The sequence below is a fragment of the Onychomys torridus genome, chromosome 6 (assembly GCF_903995425.1).
Source record: "Onychomys torridus chromosome 6, mOncTor1.1, whole genome shotgun sequence".
Classification (NCBI taxonomy): domain Eukaryota; kingdom Metazoa; phylum Chordata; class Mammalia; order Rodentia; family Cricetidae; genus Onychomys; species Onychomys torridus.
In genome coordinates this window covers 71,972,831-71,987,983 of record NC_050448.1, presented here as the reverse complement: position 1 = coordinate 71,987,983, position 15,153 = coordinate 71,972,831, and the positions used below count along the sequence as shown (strand labels likewise).

At 45.8% G+C, this 15,153-nt stretch overlaps 1 protein-coding gene across 3 annotated transcripts in view; it reads left to right on the top strand.

Moving 5' to 3' along the window:
* The window catches only part of Bcl9 (BCL9 transcription coactivator), an 85,576-nt gene that overhangs the window by 45,961 nt on the left and 24,462 nt on the right, over positions 1-15,153 (top strand). The gene's annotated exons all lie outside the window — the stretch shown is intronic.

The following is a 15,153-nucleotide window of genomic DNA, read 5'->3' as shown; positions in this document are numbered from 1 at the left end:
TTTCTCATGCTAAATTTAAGGACAAATCATTTATCTCCTGCTCCTGTGAGAGCCTTCTCATTGTCTGGGAAGAGAAGGATAAGAAGCACTCCACGTTGGTGTCAGGCCTTTTCTCGGTACAGAGCAGTCCCATCTCTTGTCCGACTCCCCACTAACCGGAAAACCCCCAGCATCCTCAGTACAGGCCCCTTAGTATGCCTTCAGGAACTCCACTGGACTCAGCTCACTTCTTTGACACATTCACCTCTTCTCGGTCCCGGAAGCTCTAAGTCACTCCCGCTGTGTTTCCTGTCCATCCTCAACCCTGGACAGTGAATTTGGAAGGCTTGTATTGTGAGGACCTAGCACAGGCCTAGCGCGGAGTCCAGACTCAGCCCTTCTAGAACACAAACGGAAATGCAAGCCTTGTCTGCTCAGCCATCTCCCGCAGAGCTGACTTCGCTCTTTGCAAGTCTGGGAAAGCAGGTTTTTCTGCTCTCTCTTTTGAACCTGTTTTATTTCCCCTGCTAGACTGCAAACATCCTTGAGGGGAGGAACAGAGGAGGATCGATGGGCTCCCTATCCCCAAGCCTGGCTCCTTCCCGGTGGCCGCAGGTCAATAAAGGCTTGTTTAATTGAATTGTAGGATGCTGCGCTCAGCTAGCTGCTAAACAACCCCATTTAAGGGGTTAACTAACAACACTAAGAGAGGTTCTTCTCCTTCGGGGGCATTTGCATTTTAATGGGAATCTTAAAAACCCAAAGGGAATGTTCTCTAATGGTGGGATCTCAGGCGTTGGGAAAGGCTTTTTTTTTTTTTTCCTTTTTTGGGGGATAGTGGTTCAGGATGGGAACCAGGAAAGGTCCCTCTACCCCAGGGTCATTGAGGGCTTATGTGCAATGGGACCCCAGTCTTGTAAAGCATATGAAAAGAATTATTTTAAGTACATATAATTAAACACATACGATTAAAAACTAGTTATAATGAAATACAATGGTCTAAATAGACAAACAAAATTTGCAATATAATAATATTTATGCTTCTTATTAAGGCATTAATAAAGTCTATGGGCAGGTCCAATAACTACTGTAATATTGTCATAGTGATAACTAGTTATGGAATTTCGATTATCTGTGATTTTATTAGCTAAAAAAAAAATCCTACACTGCTCATACTAACTTGGTCTGTTGTTATTCATCTGGGGTGGGGGTGCAGGGTGCTGGGAATCCAACCCACAGCCTCATGCATGCTTAGCAAGCCCTCTGCCACTGAGCTGCAGACCAAGCTCAGTTACATCTCCATGACCGAAGGAAGTGAGTTGCACAATTCACCTCAAAGTCTCTGAGTTCCTTCTGGTTTCAGAATTCAGCACTGGGACAAACAGCTGTACCCAGGGTGGTACAGCAGGCAGCCATCTTGGCAGCTGAAGAATGAAGGGCCCATCATTCCATGGCTGGGGGGACACTCTAATGCTGGTGTGATTACTAGTTTGAGTCTAAGTGTTTGTATAGTTCTGTTTTTAACACCAACACACAGAGAAAGGATTTCAATCCATTCCAAGTTACTCTGTATAATTGAGAAGTCCAGGCGAATACCATGAAGGCTCCTAGTAACTCAGTTAAAAACTAGGCCTCAGTTCCTGCCTCTTGAAACAAGGGGAACTGCACATACTAGGCCTGGGCCGTCCTCCCCACCACCAGGTGATAACCAAATAAGGACAAAGCCTGGGACTAGTCCAGACTCGCCCAAGAATGGAAAAGCCTTAGCCCACCCCTGCTAGCCCTAACCAATTAGAAATGTACTAATATGATTGCCAGTTTCGTAAGCCAATCCTAGAGAGAACGAGCTCACTGCTTTTAGAATTTGCTTAGTTGTGTATAAAAGAGCCTGCAAGCTTTTCTTGGGGGGGGGGGGTTGTCACCATTTTTGCCTTTGTGTTGAATGCATGGCCCCAGCATGCTGGTACCTTTATTCTTGAGATAGTAAACGTGCTTGCTGATTGCATAGTTGTCTGGTGGTCTTTTACCGGACTTCTCGAAGACCCTAACAATAGGTCTATAAAATAGTCGTACCTCTCCAACATTTACAGACAATTTATCATAAAGATATATTTTAAAACAGTTCTTTGATATACATATAATTTTACCATTTATTAAATATTAAAGCAAATTTGCATACTAATGAGATGGATGTGCTTGCTTATTTTTATATGGAGAATTAAATCCTGATTGAATATTTGATACTGCAGGACGCAGAGCCTCTCTAGCGCTTTTCAGTGTTGGTCAATAGTTTTGATTTTATGATTGTCAATGTTGAGAATATCACATCCTTAAATATTTAGTATATAATGGCAGAAGTATGTTTAAGGCCATTTTGGAAATTCTGTTCTAATCCCAAACCCAAATTTGTTTAATGGCTTTTATAAAACTCAAGCCACTCAGACAGGAGGTTTTTTAGAGAGTGATATACTTGGAGCTCCATGCACAGAAGAAACAAACCTGGCAATGGATCTCTTCAGTTTTACCAGGCGCCCTGACAAGTACTATGCTGTTTAGGAAGAAACCACCTTAGTTACTAAACTGCTACCAGACAGATTACCAAAGAAGACCATCAACTAGAGCCACATTTTTTCCAAATTGTCTTTCCAAGAAAACAGCAAAATCCACTTTTCAAAGTCTGACAGATTTAGTTACTCAAATTAGCTGGGTAGTGGGAGCGCATGCCTTTAATCTAATCCCAGCACTCAGGAGGCAGAGGCAGGAGGCTAGCCTGGTCTACAGAGCAAGTTCCAGGACAAACAACAAACAACAACAAAAAGTTATTAAAACTAAAATACTGAAGGTATAACAGACTCCAAAACAGAATGAAAACACTATGAACATTCACGTCTTTGTATTATACATAAATGACCGTCTCTAAATGTTTCCGTACAAAAGCAACAGATAATCTCTACAGTTCTATCTCTCATGCAAGCAAAACAGATAATATGATTTTACTCAATACATGTGGAATTAAGGGCATGGATAAGAGTTTCTTAAACCAAACACAAAAATACAATACTGCTCCAAGTTACACAAATTTGGTATTTACATGCTGAAGAATGTCAGTAGGAAAATATGAAAAGTCTTTGCTTTCCATAGACCATTATGTTCCTACAAGATCAGAAATCTTGGTGTGTGCAGGAAAAACCATTGCAGTCCATAGATACAATTGTCTCATGAGCTGAGGTATTTCAAGCACCTTTTAGTGGTGTCCTGTGATATGGGCAGGGCAGACTGAGCGTGTGTTGTGCCCAACTTGGGCTTATTATGCATTTAATTTTTGAAGTCCTTTTGATTGTTGTGCATTTAGAAATCTTTCATGGTTGCCATTGTTTTTATGATACCCCTCACCCTGCCACCTTCCAGCTGTGCCACAGCAGGCCACAGCCCACAGTTCAAGCATCCAGGGCTTAAAGGATACAAGTAAAATTTAAGAGGTGCTGGGTACATTGTTAGTAAGATGTTGACATTGTCTTCTTAAAACTCTGTTAAAGATTTATTTATTTATTTATTATCATGTGCATGACTGTGTCTCTGTTTGGTATATGTGTACATGTGTTGCATGTGCCTATGTATTCGTACAGAAACAAAAGAGGGCATTGAGTGTCCTCCTCTGTTGCACACCAGCTATTCCTTTGATGCAGGATACTCTCACTGAACCTGGAGCTTGGGTTTTCTCAGCAATGCTGGAAGACAGCACACCCACTACAGAGCTGAGGTTATAGGCAGCACAGACAACCAGAACACTGGCTTGTTATGTGAATGCTGAGTCTGGACTCTTGGTCCTCATGCATGGGCAGCAAGTTCTCTTACCAACTGAACCCTCTCCCAGCCCTTAAATCGTCTTCAAGGTAGCGACACTGAGGTGTTACCTGTGGCATCGTCTTCTAAGTCTCTTGCATGCCTTTTCTTCTGGAGAGCTCCTCCAGATGTCACCTCTGGTCTCCAGCTTCTGCTGTCACCTCCCAGGGGGTTCTTTTCTTCCATGTCCAATAGTCACTCATAATTCTAAATTTTAACTCTTTTTCTTCCTTCCTAAATCACCTGTACTTTCCTAAAATAGGCCAGTTCCTTGTGCTGTCATGTGTATTCTTTGTAAATTAGCCACCACGGTCATCATGTGGCTCTAGAATTTGCTTCCTATGATCTCCGCCTGTTTTTAGGCAGGGGAGATAGTTCAGTAGGTGATTACATGCCTAGTACACAGGCCCGGGGTTCATCCCCACACGCCCTCCTCCAGATTCCTATTGTGGTCAGTCCCCATCCTCACCCACACTAAATCACTTTCTGCATGAATTCTTTTCTAGGCATGTCATGTAAGTGAAATCAAGTAACGTGCAGGGTTTGGTTTGGGTTTGTTTGGTTTGGGTACCTCACATCTTTCATTTAGCATAGTAGTTTGAAGATACACTTACACTCTAGTGTGTCAGTGGTTCATTTTTTTAACTGATAAGTAGTATTACATTGTACAGATATACCACACTTGGTTTACACACACGTCAACTGAGCATTTAGGTTGTTTCTTCTTTTTTTACTGAGAATAATGCTGCTGTGAGTGCTCACAGGCAAGTCTTTAGTACGAATTTTCACTTCTCCTAGGCAGAAACCTAGAGGTACAATTGTTGGAGCACGTGGAAAACATGGGTTTAACTTTTTTTTTCCAAGACAGGGTTTCTCTGTGTAGCGCTGACAGTCCTGGAACTCACTCTGTAGACTAGGCTGGCTTCAAACTCAGAGATGTGTGCCACCACCACCCAGCCAGGTTTAACTTTCTAAGAAACAAGTGAACTTATATTCAAAGGTGGCTGCATTATTTTACTTTCCTATACAGAAGAAGGAGAGGCCGGGCAGTGGTGGCGCACGCCTTTAATCCCAGCACTCGGGAGGCAGAGGGAGGCGGATCTCTGTGAGTTCGAGGCCAGTCTGGTCTACAGAGCAAATCCAGGAAAGGCGCAAAACTGCACAAACTTTAAAAAAAAAAAAAAAAGGAAAGAGAGCATGAGACCCTTACCAACACTTGGTATTGTCTGCTTTTCATTGTAACCACCCCTATTTGGTATGTGGTGGCATCCCACTGCAGATTGGAGAATTTCTCAACCCTTCCTCTTCTGACCCCAGCACCACCGCTCTCCCAGTTTCTAAGCAAGAAATTCAGTTTATGCCTGTCCTGCCCCTCACCCCACCCCCACTGGTTAGAGCTGCTCTAGCTTTGCTCTCCGCCAGCTCCAAAGAGTCCTCCCTCTCGCGGTCCGCATCATTTCATACTCGGGTATCTCACCCTAGATATATATTTTGGCTGCTTTCCTTGCCAGTTGTTCACTCTGCAAACCTCCCTTCCCAAAGCTGCAGCTTAATAGTTAGAATAGCAACAAGCCAAGAAAGGACAGGTATGGGTGTGACACCAGGGAACTCTGCGCATGCTCGGCAGCAACCCTCCATCATCACGTGAGCTAGTCCTGTAACTTCACAAAGCCCAGTGCCTTCATTAACCTCCCTGAGCCCCCATTTTCTCCCGAGCAAAGTGGGCTAATAATAGAAGCTGAGATATAGAGTTGTTCTCTAATAGAATTAGCTCAGAAAGCGCTTAGCATGATGCCAGGTACACTCAAGCTGGCATTGGCTTAGAGTGCTAATGATTGTATTATTATTGCTTCTTAGGAGCTAGCCATCTCCAGGCCCTGGCACATGGTTTGCATAAGGATCACACGTCTACACGGGTTTCCCTTGCTCAAGGGGAGGCAGCTACAACATGGGTCTTGCCACTAGCCTCACATTAAAGTCTGGACCTCTGCGCTATTTAGCAGCTGTGAGGCCTGAGCAAGTTATTTACCCTTTCCAGATTGGTTTGTTCATCTGTAAAATGGGTACACAATTATAAGTCACAGCCAGAAGGATGCTGTAAGGAGGCTGTTGCACAGTGTTGAGTCAACTGTAACCTTTTCATTTCTTTTTTTTTAAATTAACAATGTATCTTTTTATACGCTTTCCCTAGATTGTTTCTTTTAATTTAATTCTCACTGTATCTTTAAAAAGAGTTTTAATTTTTTTCTTTTATGTGTATGTGTATAAGTCTTTGAGGATGCATGCCCTTGTGTGACGTGCCCTTGGTGGCCAGAAGAATGCATAAGAACTCCTGAAGCTAGCTAGAGTTGCAAGTGGTTGTGAGCTACCTGAAATGGATGCTGAGAGCCAAACCCGGGTCCTCTGCAGCAAGTGCTCCTAACGGCTGAGCCACCTCTGCGGCCCCAATTCCCGTTATATTTACCCAACTGTACTCCCCAGTGACCCTACCAGGTGCCCAGACAGAGGCCACAGTGCAGATAGAGCCAGCTCTGCCTCAAACCGACCCGTTTGAACCTCAGCTCCACTCTGCAGCTGCAGGCTTTAGGACTGTCGCTTACCTCTCTGACTGAGAAAGGTCCTTCTCCCACAAAGCAGTTCTGTGTACTAAATAAGATCATGTAAACTGTTCAGGCTTGGGGTTGGCCCGTGTGACTGCTCTGTAAATGGCAGCTGCCACTCTGATCCTTTCTAATGCACTTTGCCATTCCTGTTTTATGATTCACAGCTGCTGTGTTCTTTTCCGGTGTCTGACACGCACCTTGTCTGTCCCTCCTGGCCGTCCTTGCCTCCTGCGTCCACCAAGTCAGATTCTTACAAGGCCACTTTAACCTCTGGCCCCTCAGGAAACTGTCACTCCTTCCCCCAGACTCTTGACTCATGGTTTGTTTTTCTTGTCTCTGGAAGCCGGTGGTTTTCAGCATGCTTGTAATTCAATTAAGGTCTTAACTGTTATTAAACAGTTTTTATTGTTGCTTCCTCAATTGAACTATAAGATTTCTTCAGCTTCTCTTGCACTCTCCCCCACTCCTGCTTAATTTAGCACAAATGATCAATGATAAAAGATCAAACATGTACAGTAATAAAAATTTAACACAAAGTCATTGGTCATCTGCATAGGGCCCTCAATTCCTATGAATCAAGACTGATCCTGCCCAAAATTGCTTATTCTCAAACAGCACAAAGTGGAAAAAGGGGGTTGATGAAGACTCCCCAAATCAAGGTCAGAGCTGTTTGAGTTGGCAAAGCCTGCCTTTCTGAGCACTAAAGACCCTGTTTTGATTTTCTTCTGACTTCTTTGTGTTTCTCTGTAATTTCAACCCCTTCCTCCAATCCCAGAAAGGCTACCCTCCAAAAGCCCCCAGAGCATCTGCCTGACTTCAATTTCTGAAGAAGGACCTCTTGGTTTCAGAGTTGGCCTTTTCTTTCTTCCCGTAATTTTCTTTTGGTGCAGTCTGCAGCTACAGAGGATATGACTATGGCCAGATAATTTCTTAGAAAACAGCAGGGTTAACCCTTTATTGTGTTTCCCTCAAAGGCTTGGAGAAGTGATAGCTTATATCCAAAGGTATGACTTTCTAATTAAGGAGATCTCAATGAGTGAGATTGTATAAAAGTGTAAAGTGAACATTGTGGGGGATTTCTCAGTGTCCCTAAAATCTCTCCCTCTAGCTTATCCCACTTTGGACAATCTGGAGATAACCAAACATAACAGTAACCAGCATCTATTGGGTAGTTATTTTGTCTTGGCCACTGTTTGTATGTACCCACTCATAATCATTTAGTCCCACAGTGCTTAAGGAGGGAAAATATCATTATTCCATGCCACAAAGTCTGGCCTAGTAAAGTTCTTTTTCTAAGGCCCCAGCTTACTGACGGCAGAGCCGGGGTTCAAATTCAGGCAATCTGACCAAGAGGCTCTCCACCCAGAAGTAGCTCTCACCAGACAGGTACTGGGCACAGCCGAGGGGCACAATTTGTGAGGAGAACCTAGATGTGGTCAGAGCAGACAGGGTGCTGTCCCTCTGCTGTGCAGGACACTGTGTGGAGTGAGGTGCTGGCTCAGCTGCCTGTCTGAACCAACCTGACCTTCAGTTTGCCTCAGATGCCTCTACCTCAATGAAGCAAGGTTGACTTAGCCCTTCCCCCTCAAATAACGGATCTTTTCTGATTGCCATTTTGCTTTTTTGCCTCTGCTCTGCCATTTACTTATCACCTCCTTTCTTGCTTTGTGGCTATTTATATATACTGTCACACAGCTGAGCCCTTGCCCACTGCCACGTCCTCTGCTTAGCTGACTCCTCCGCATTCCTTAAGATTCTGCTTGGATATTTTTGCATTAAGTCTCCTGTCTACCTAGATACATCCCTTTTGCATGCAGTCAGCACCCAGTATTTATCCATATCAGTTATTATAATTGATCATAAATGTTTATTTATCAGTATTCCTAACTAGGTAGGACTCCCCCCCCCCCCCGTTCCCAACATCAGGAATAAAAATGCCTTATATTTCCTTTTCTATTTTGATTTTTTAATATTTTGCACGAGGCACATAATGGGCACTTACTCAACATTTTAATTTTTAAATTCCCTAAGTCTGATGAGCCTCAAACACAGGATTGCACATCTAAATCTTGTGTGTGTGTGTGTGTGTGTGTGTGTGTGTGTGTGTGTTATCTCTATATGCCCTGCATCTAGTAGATGCTTGATAAATGTAGCAATGATAAATGATTCAAAAACAAAATAGACATAAGAGTCTGCTCTGAGGTTTGGGGGTGGGGAAAAGGGACGCACAGTAAGAGCTTGGTGGTATTCAGGGCTGCATATTTAGGCGTGTTTTCAAACTGGTGATCTAAAGAATTGAAATGAGTGAGAAAAAAAGGGTGAGGTGTTACCTGAAGTTTCTTGGCTAAAAAGTGTAGTTCAATATTCAATATTCAGTTCTCATAGCTCCAAAGTCGGTGTTATTGCTGTTACACCATATCGTTAGGCTCTTAGAGTAGATGGGCACCAAAGAACGAAGGTGACCTCAGCAGTGAGACTTGGCTAGAGGAACGGGCACTGTATAAGCTAGAGTAAGTATAGACATCTTTAGAAAGTTCTGTTGGGAAAGAGTATGTGACTGACTGACAAAGGGAGAAACTGGAACCAGAATGTCTGTCAAACAATCCCGACTTGGAAAGAGAAAAAAAAAACAAAACAAAACAATAAATTGGTTAAAGGAGGAATTTATGAACACTGGTGACTAGGAATATATGGAGTAGGGGGGTAGAGCCAGGATTATCCCCAAGGTTTGGAGCCTATGTGAAAACACAGGGAATTGAGAAGGGTGCTGATTTTGAAAGATGGTGCATTCTGTTTTGACCTCTTCATGGAGACATACTGAGCAGCTAAAAATCCAGCATCAAATTCAAGCAAGGCCTGAAGTAGACCCTGGGTTTGCTGGTCCTATGCAAAGAGGAGATGGCCAAGCTGGGGAGAGCAGGAGAGGGAAGAAGACCCAAGAACCAAGGACCGGAGGAAGTGACCGCCATGGGGGCGGGCAGAAGAGCTGAAGTCAGTAAAGAGATAAACCCAGAAGAGCAGCCCCTTGGGAGGTACAAACGGGGCTGAGGTGGGGAAATCGGTGGCGGTGGATTTGGCAGCTGGGGTAGGCTGTAGCAGGAGGCTGTTTCAGTGACCTGGCTGGAGTATCTACAAATGAGGAAACCACTGGCCTTTTGAATGGCTTTGGAGGAAAGAAAGGGGAAGAGGGTATCACTTTAAGATGTTACTGAAGAGATAAAAAGCCAAACAAAAGGCAAACACTTTGCATGGTTCTCCCGAGGTGGGCTGAAACAAGACTGACCTTGCAATGTAGGAGCATACAGATGAAGATTGGACTCCTTCTCAGGAAATGACACCGACGGCGAGGAGGACATATGAAGGGATAATGGGCAATAAGTGATGAAGTTCCCTCTGTGTTTTGCTGTCCGAATTTCATCTGGGATCCGCGTTCTGGCTTCAGAGAGCTCCAGTGCCGACTGGCAGCCCAAATGGAGAAAGGAAGGACAGGCACACACAGGCAGCCGTGACTTCCACTGCTGGGATGGTGGGTGGTCAAGGGTTCAAGGGAGGCTGCTTGGCTAAGGCCAGCAACCTGCATACAATCCACGGCAGTGAAAGCCAAGCCGAAACAGTTGAGTGACAATTCCAGAGACACGGAAAAGAGGTTGCTTGTGTGAAATGGGAAGGGCCCAAGAGCAAAAACTAAACATGCGTAGATAAAGGACAAGATTCCCAAGAAAATGTCTGGAAGGTAATCAAATGAGGTAGTAGAAGCGTCCAGAATCGATGCTTGGGGAAGCAGTTAAAAACAAAAAGGTGAGCTGGGCGGTGGTGGCGCATGCCTTTAATCCCAGCACTAGGGAGGCAGGGGCAGGCGGATCTCTGTGAGTTCGAGGACAGCCTGGTCTACCGAGTGAGTTCCAGGAAAGGTGCAAAGCTACACAGAGAAACCCTGTCTCAAAAAACAAAAACAAAAAACAAAAAGGTGGGATAACAAACTAGTGGAGATTTGTTAGAGGTGTGGGACTCTGAGGACAGGCTTGAGGAACTGGTATGGAAACTGAGGTTGTAGTTCAGTGATAGAGCACCTGCTTGGCATGCGTCAGTGCCGAAATTTAAAACTCAGCAGCGCAGGCATGGCTCAGCAGTTAAGAGCACTGCTGTGCTTCCAAAGGACCTGGGTTCAGTTCCCAGCACCCACACGGTGGCTTAAGATCATATTTAATTCAAGTTCCAGGGGATCCAACTCTCTCTTCTGGCCTCTGAGGGTGCATAGACACACGTGCAGGCTAAATATCCGCACACACAGTTGTTGTTGCTGTTGTTTTTATGTATGAAGATGAGGGGCTTTGGGAAGAAGCGGTTGAAGCACATGGACACTTGTGTTGCCCCTTGTCAGGCTGTGTGGACTATAGTCAGATTGGAAAAGGTGAGGGGGACCATCAGCACCGTGCCAGCCACTTAGAGCTCTGGAACATGGCAGGTTGAATGCCACACAGCTGGATTTTTAGGGAGTAGGATGATGAAGTCGTACAGGTTGGTACATAGAATAAAGCAGGGTGATACTTTCTCAGGGGATCTGCAGGTCACCTCCGAGAGAGCTTTGCGATTAGGATGATTCAACGCCCACTCTCTGCAGAGTGCTGGTGGCTGGCTCCCTGTGAAGGTGCAGGAGGGAAGGGGTTGGGGACACAGACTCCTACTTCATGAAAAAAGACACTTAGCCCTTCATTTTTCAGGCAGGGATGAAGCTCTGAGATTCTTCCATGGACTTCCATGGAGAGCTGTTTCTCCTTCATGGCAGTTTAAGAAGTGGTATCTGCACTACCTCACCATAGCATTGGGCAAGTGACAAGACGCCACTCCAGTCTAACCCTGCATCTCCTGTCCCTGTGACCCTCAGCAGCATTCCCTCAGCATCGGAATTCACTGATTTGCAACAGTGAGGAGGATGGATTGGTCATGATCGTCAAGCCCTACAGGCATGCTGAGGGTCTTGACCATGGCAAGAGCTTAGGAGCTCCTGTAGCCCTGACACTAGCTGGCTGAGTGGCTCAGGCTTTCATAGTTTTAACTCCATGACTCTTAAGGTAACTAATTGCCTGCTCTCTCCTACAGTCACTCATAAATACTGCTGGGAACGAGCAGTTCCTTGTAGCTAGGACAGTGCTGTGGGGCACTGGGTTCAAATCCTAGTCCCTCAGAGTGAGTACAATCTTGGCAAAGCATTACATTTCTGCATCAAAACTGTCATCTGAGAGGCTGGAGAGATGGCTCGGTAGTTAGGAGCACTGCCTTGTTCTCCCAGAGGACCAGGATTCAATCTCTAGCACTCACATGGTGGTTCACCGTCTTTCATGACTCTGGTTCCACGGGATCTGCTAGACACCCTCTTCTGGCCTCTGTAGGCACTGCACACATGGGATACACAGACATACAGGCAAGTAAAATACCCACACATATACAAAAACCATTTTTTAAAATATTTTTAAATAACTTGTTATCTGAGAAACAAATGGATTCTTCTCAGTTATAGTATCTAGGTATGCTTATCAAACCTGAGGAAATGAGAGCATTTGCCCCTCTAACTTGAAACTAGGTGTCTGTGGCCAGGCGATGGTGGAACATACCTTTAATCCAGCACTCAGGAGGCAGAGGCAGGTGGATCTCTGAGTTCAGGGTCAGCCTGGGCTACAGAGCGAGATCCAGGACAGGAAACCCTGTCTCGGAAAAACAAAAACAACAATGAGAAGGAGGAAGAGGAGGAAGAGGAGGAGGAGGAGGAGGAGGAGGAAGAGGAGATAATAGGTGTTCAGAAAGCCCGGAGACAAACTTAAATAAGACCGCAAATGCGTGATCTGTTGAAGAACTAAGAAGTAGCACTTGCATCATTCTGGCTTGGAGGCCACTGTGTGTTTATTGTCCTTATGATTCAGTGCGATTCAGTGAGAAATTTCAAACCCGGGTTCTGAGACACCTTTATTTTTAGCAGTTTTACCATTCGGAGGAAGGAGGCTTTCCGAGAACCACCATGAGACTTTTGTTTACAAGATGCCTTTAGAAGGATTCTCCATTATCCGTCAGTGTTTATGCATATACAGTGTGTCAGCCCCTTCCACACCAAAGGCAAGTCTTTGTCCAGTGAGAGGAGACGTGTGGAGGTTAGGAATCTCAGAGAGCAGATACTTTAGTAAAAGAAACTGTTGAGTGGAATAAATGATATTTTAAGACACATTTCTGTTCTGTGTGCAGTACAGCTGAACTACCATCACTGTGACGCTAACCTTTACATTTCCTGCTTTTTAGCCTGCTGAAGGCGTTGATGCTACTGTTTTTACTCCAGTGTTGTGTCTGTGATCATCTTCATTTTACTTCCGAGTCAGTAAATAGTTTTGAACTTTAACTCATGGCCGCCTGGCAAAAAGCGGTTAAGGCTCTTTTTCTTTTTTTTGAAGTACATTATTGTCATTGTTTCTTGGTTAGCTCGCTGAATAGTAGTGACCTGAACTGAAATACCCTAGTTGTCCTGGCTAGTTTTACATCAACTTGACACAAGCTAGGTTTATCTTAAAGGAGGAAAACTACAATTGAGATAGATCCACTGTAGGGCATTTTCCTAGTCAGTGATTGATGGGGAGAGCCCAGCCCATTGTGGGCGGGGCCACCCCTGCCACTGGTGGTCCTGGGTTCTACAAGAATGTAGGCTGAGCAAGCCAGTAAGCAGCACCCCTCCATGACCTCTGCATCAGTTTCTGCCTCTATGTTCCTGCGTGGTTAGAGTTCCTGACTTCCTTCACTGAACAGTGATGGGCAAGTGGAAGCTGAATAAACCCCCCCTCCCCAGGGTGCTTTGGTCGTGTGTTTCCCTTACTGCAATGGTGACTCTGACTAGGCAAGTACTTTGGCAGTGGTTCTCTTTTAGGGGGTACACTCTGTATGATCTGGGAACTTTTTACTTACATTAGCAACCCCAAACGCCTCTTGCACATTTCTGGTTTGGTTGTCTTTTCTCATATTTATACCCGACCTTCCCTCATTCCTCTTTTTCAGAGGTTCTTAGCTATGCTGAATCTAATTTCTAAAGCCAGATGGTGACAGCTCCCCCCACCCCCATGCTTTTTTAATTTTTTATTTCTTATTTGGATTCCTTCGTTTGCTCTCGGGTTTATATTATTTAGATCTACCTGATTCTTTAAGATGTATAAACTCAGTCTCAATAGAACAAAAAGAGAAAATACCTTGCCATAGTTGTTCAGATTCTAAGCCAGGGAGAAACTGTATGGAAACCCACAGGGCCAGTCACGAGCTTTGAGTAGTTTGGGCACGGAACGGAACTTCGTCTCTTAGGGTTCTTGTTTGTTTGTTTGTTTTGTTTTTGAGACAAGGTTTCTCTGTGTAGTTTTGGTGCCTGTCCTGGAACTCGCTCTGTAAACCAGGCTGGCCTCGAACTCACAGAGATCCGCCTGCCTCTGCCTCCCGAGTGCTGGGACTAAAGGCGTGCGCCACCACTGCCCGGCTTTTAGGGTTCTCTTATACCACCCTTTACAACAGCACTGTTCCTTAAAAAGGACACCATAAGGAAAGTTCCCTATTTTACAGACAGAAAAACTGAGGCACAAATGGCTGTCCTGGTTAAGTCCACAGGCAACAGAAGAATAGATCTGTGCAAGTCTTTTGGCTGTGTTGCTTGCATCCGCTTTCGGGGAGATGATGCGCCTTCTCAGGTAGACAGAATTCATTCAGCTGTGTTAGAAAAGCTTTGGACCAGTGCACATTCGCAGAAACATCTTTAAGATTGACTCTGCAAAGTACAAATTCGAAGATTAGTGGGGTTTTGTAGGGGAGGGCAGACAGGAACGATGGCCGGTCACGGTAGTAAAACCAGCCCCACAAAATAGGACTAACCGGAATCTGAGCGTGAAACCATGATGTGAAAAAGTGTAATCTAATGAGCTCACATCTCACTTCACTGGGGATAGTGCTGAACGTACCGGCTTCGCATTCTCTACAACAAAGCTCTTCGGAAACATGAAGGGAGTGATCCTGTGGCTGGGAGAAAACCTGGGGGGCCAGGGCAGGAGGTGCCCTCTGGGGACCCTAGGTCGTGATGGCCAGGCGGGGCGGGGCGGGGCAGGGCCCGAGGTGTGAAGGAGACCTTGCACGAGCCACGGCGCCTGCACGAGTCTGCTCTGGAGAGCAGGAGAGCAGAGGGAAGAAAGCCTGCCCTGGCCAAGGTAGAGGCACCGAGAGGCGGGCGGGAGGGCTGGCAGAGCCAGGGCGCAATCGCAGCCTCGAGGTGTTGAGGAGGTGGCATGAAGACTGGGGACTAGGCCCGGCCCTGAGCGGCGGGAGAGAGTGAGGGAAGACCGGTTCCTTCAGCAGCTCCAATGAGTTTCTGTCAAAGATGGCCAAATTCCACTCCGCCCTTCCCCCTTCCGCGCCTTTTCTTGTCCCCTCCGGTGGCTCCCAGGACTGCGGGAGGCCGTGGGGAGTCCGGGTGAGTGAGTGAGCGTCGGGAGGAGGGTGAGGGAAGGAAGAGAACCACCCCGCCGCACCACCGGCCCCGCGGGTCCGGCGGGAGGATCTTTTAGTTGAGAAAAGAGGGTTCTGCGGCTTTAAAGCAGGGGGAGTGGGCGTCACCGCGGTGGACCCGGTGACTAGCCGGGGCGGGGCCGGGAGGGCGGGGTTATGCAAAACAGGAGGCGGTGCCGGCAGGGCGGGCCCTCGTGTAGCGCCGGGGCGGGGG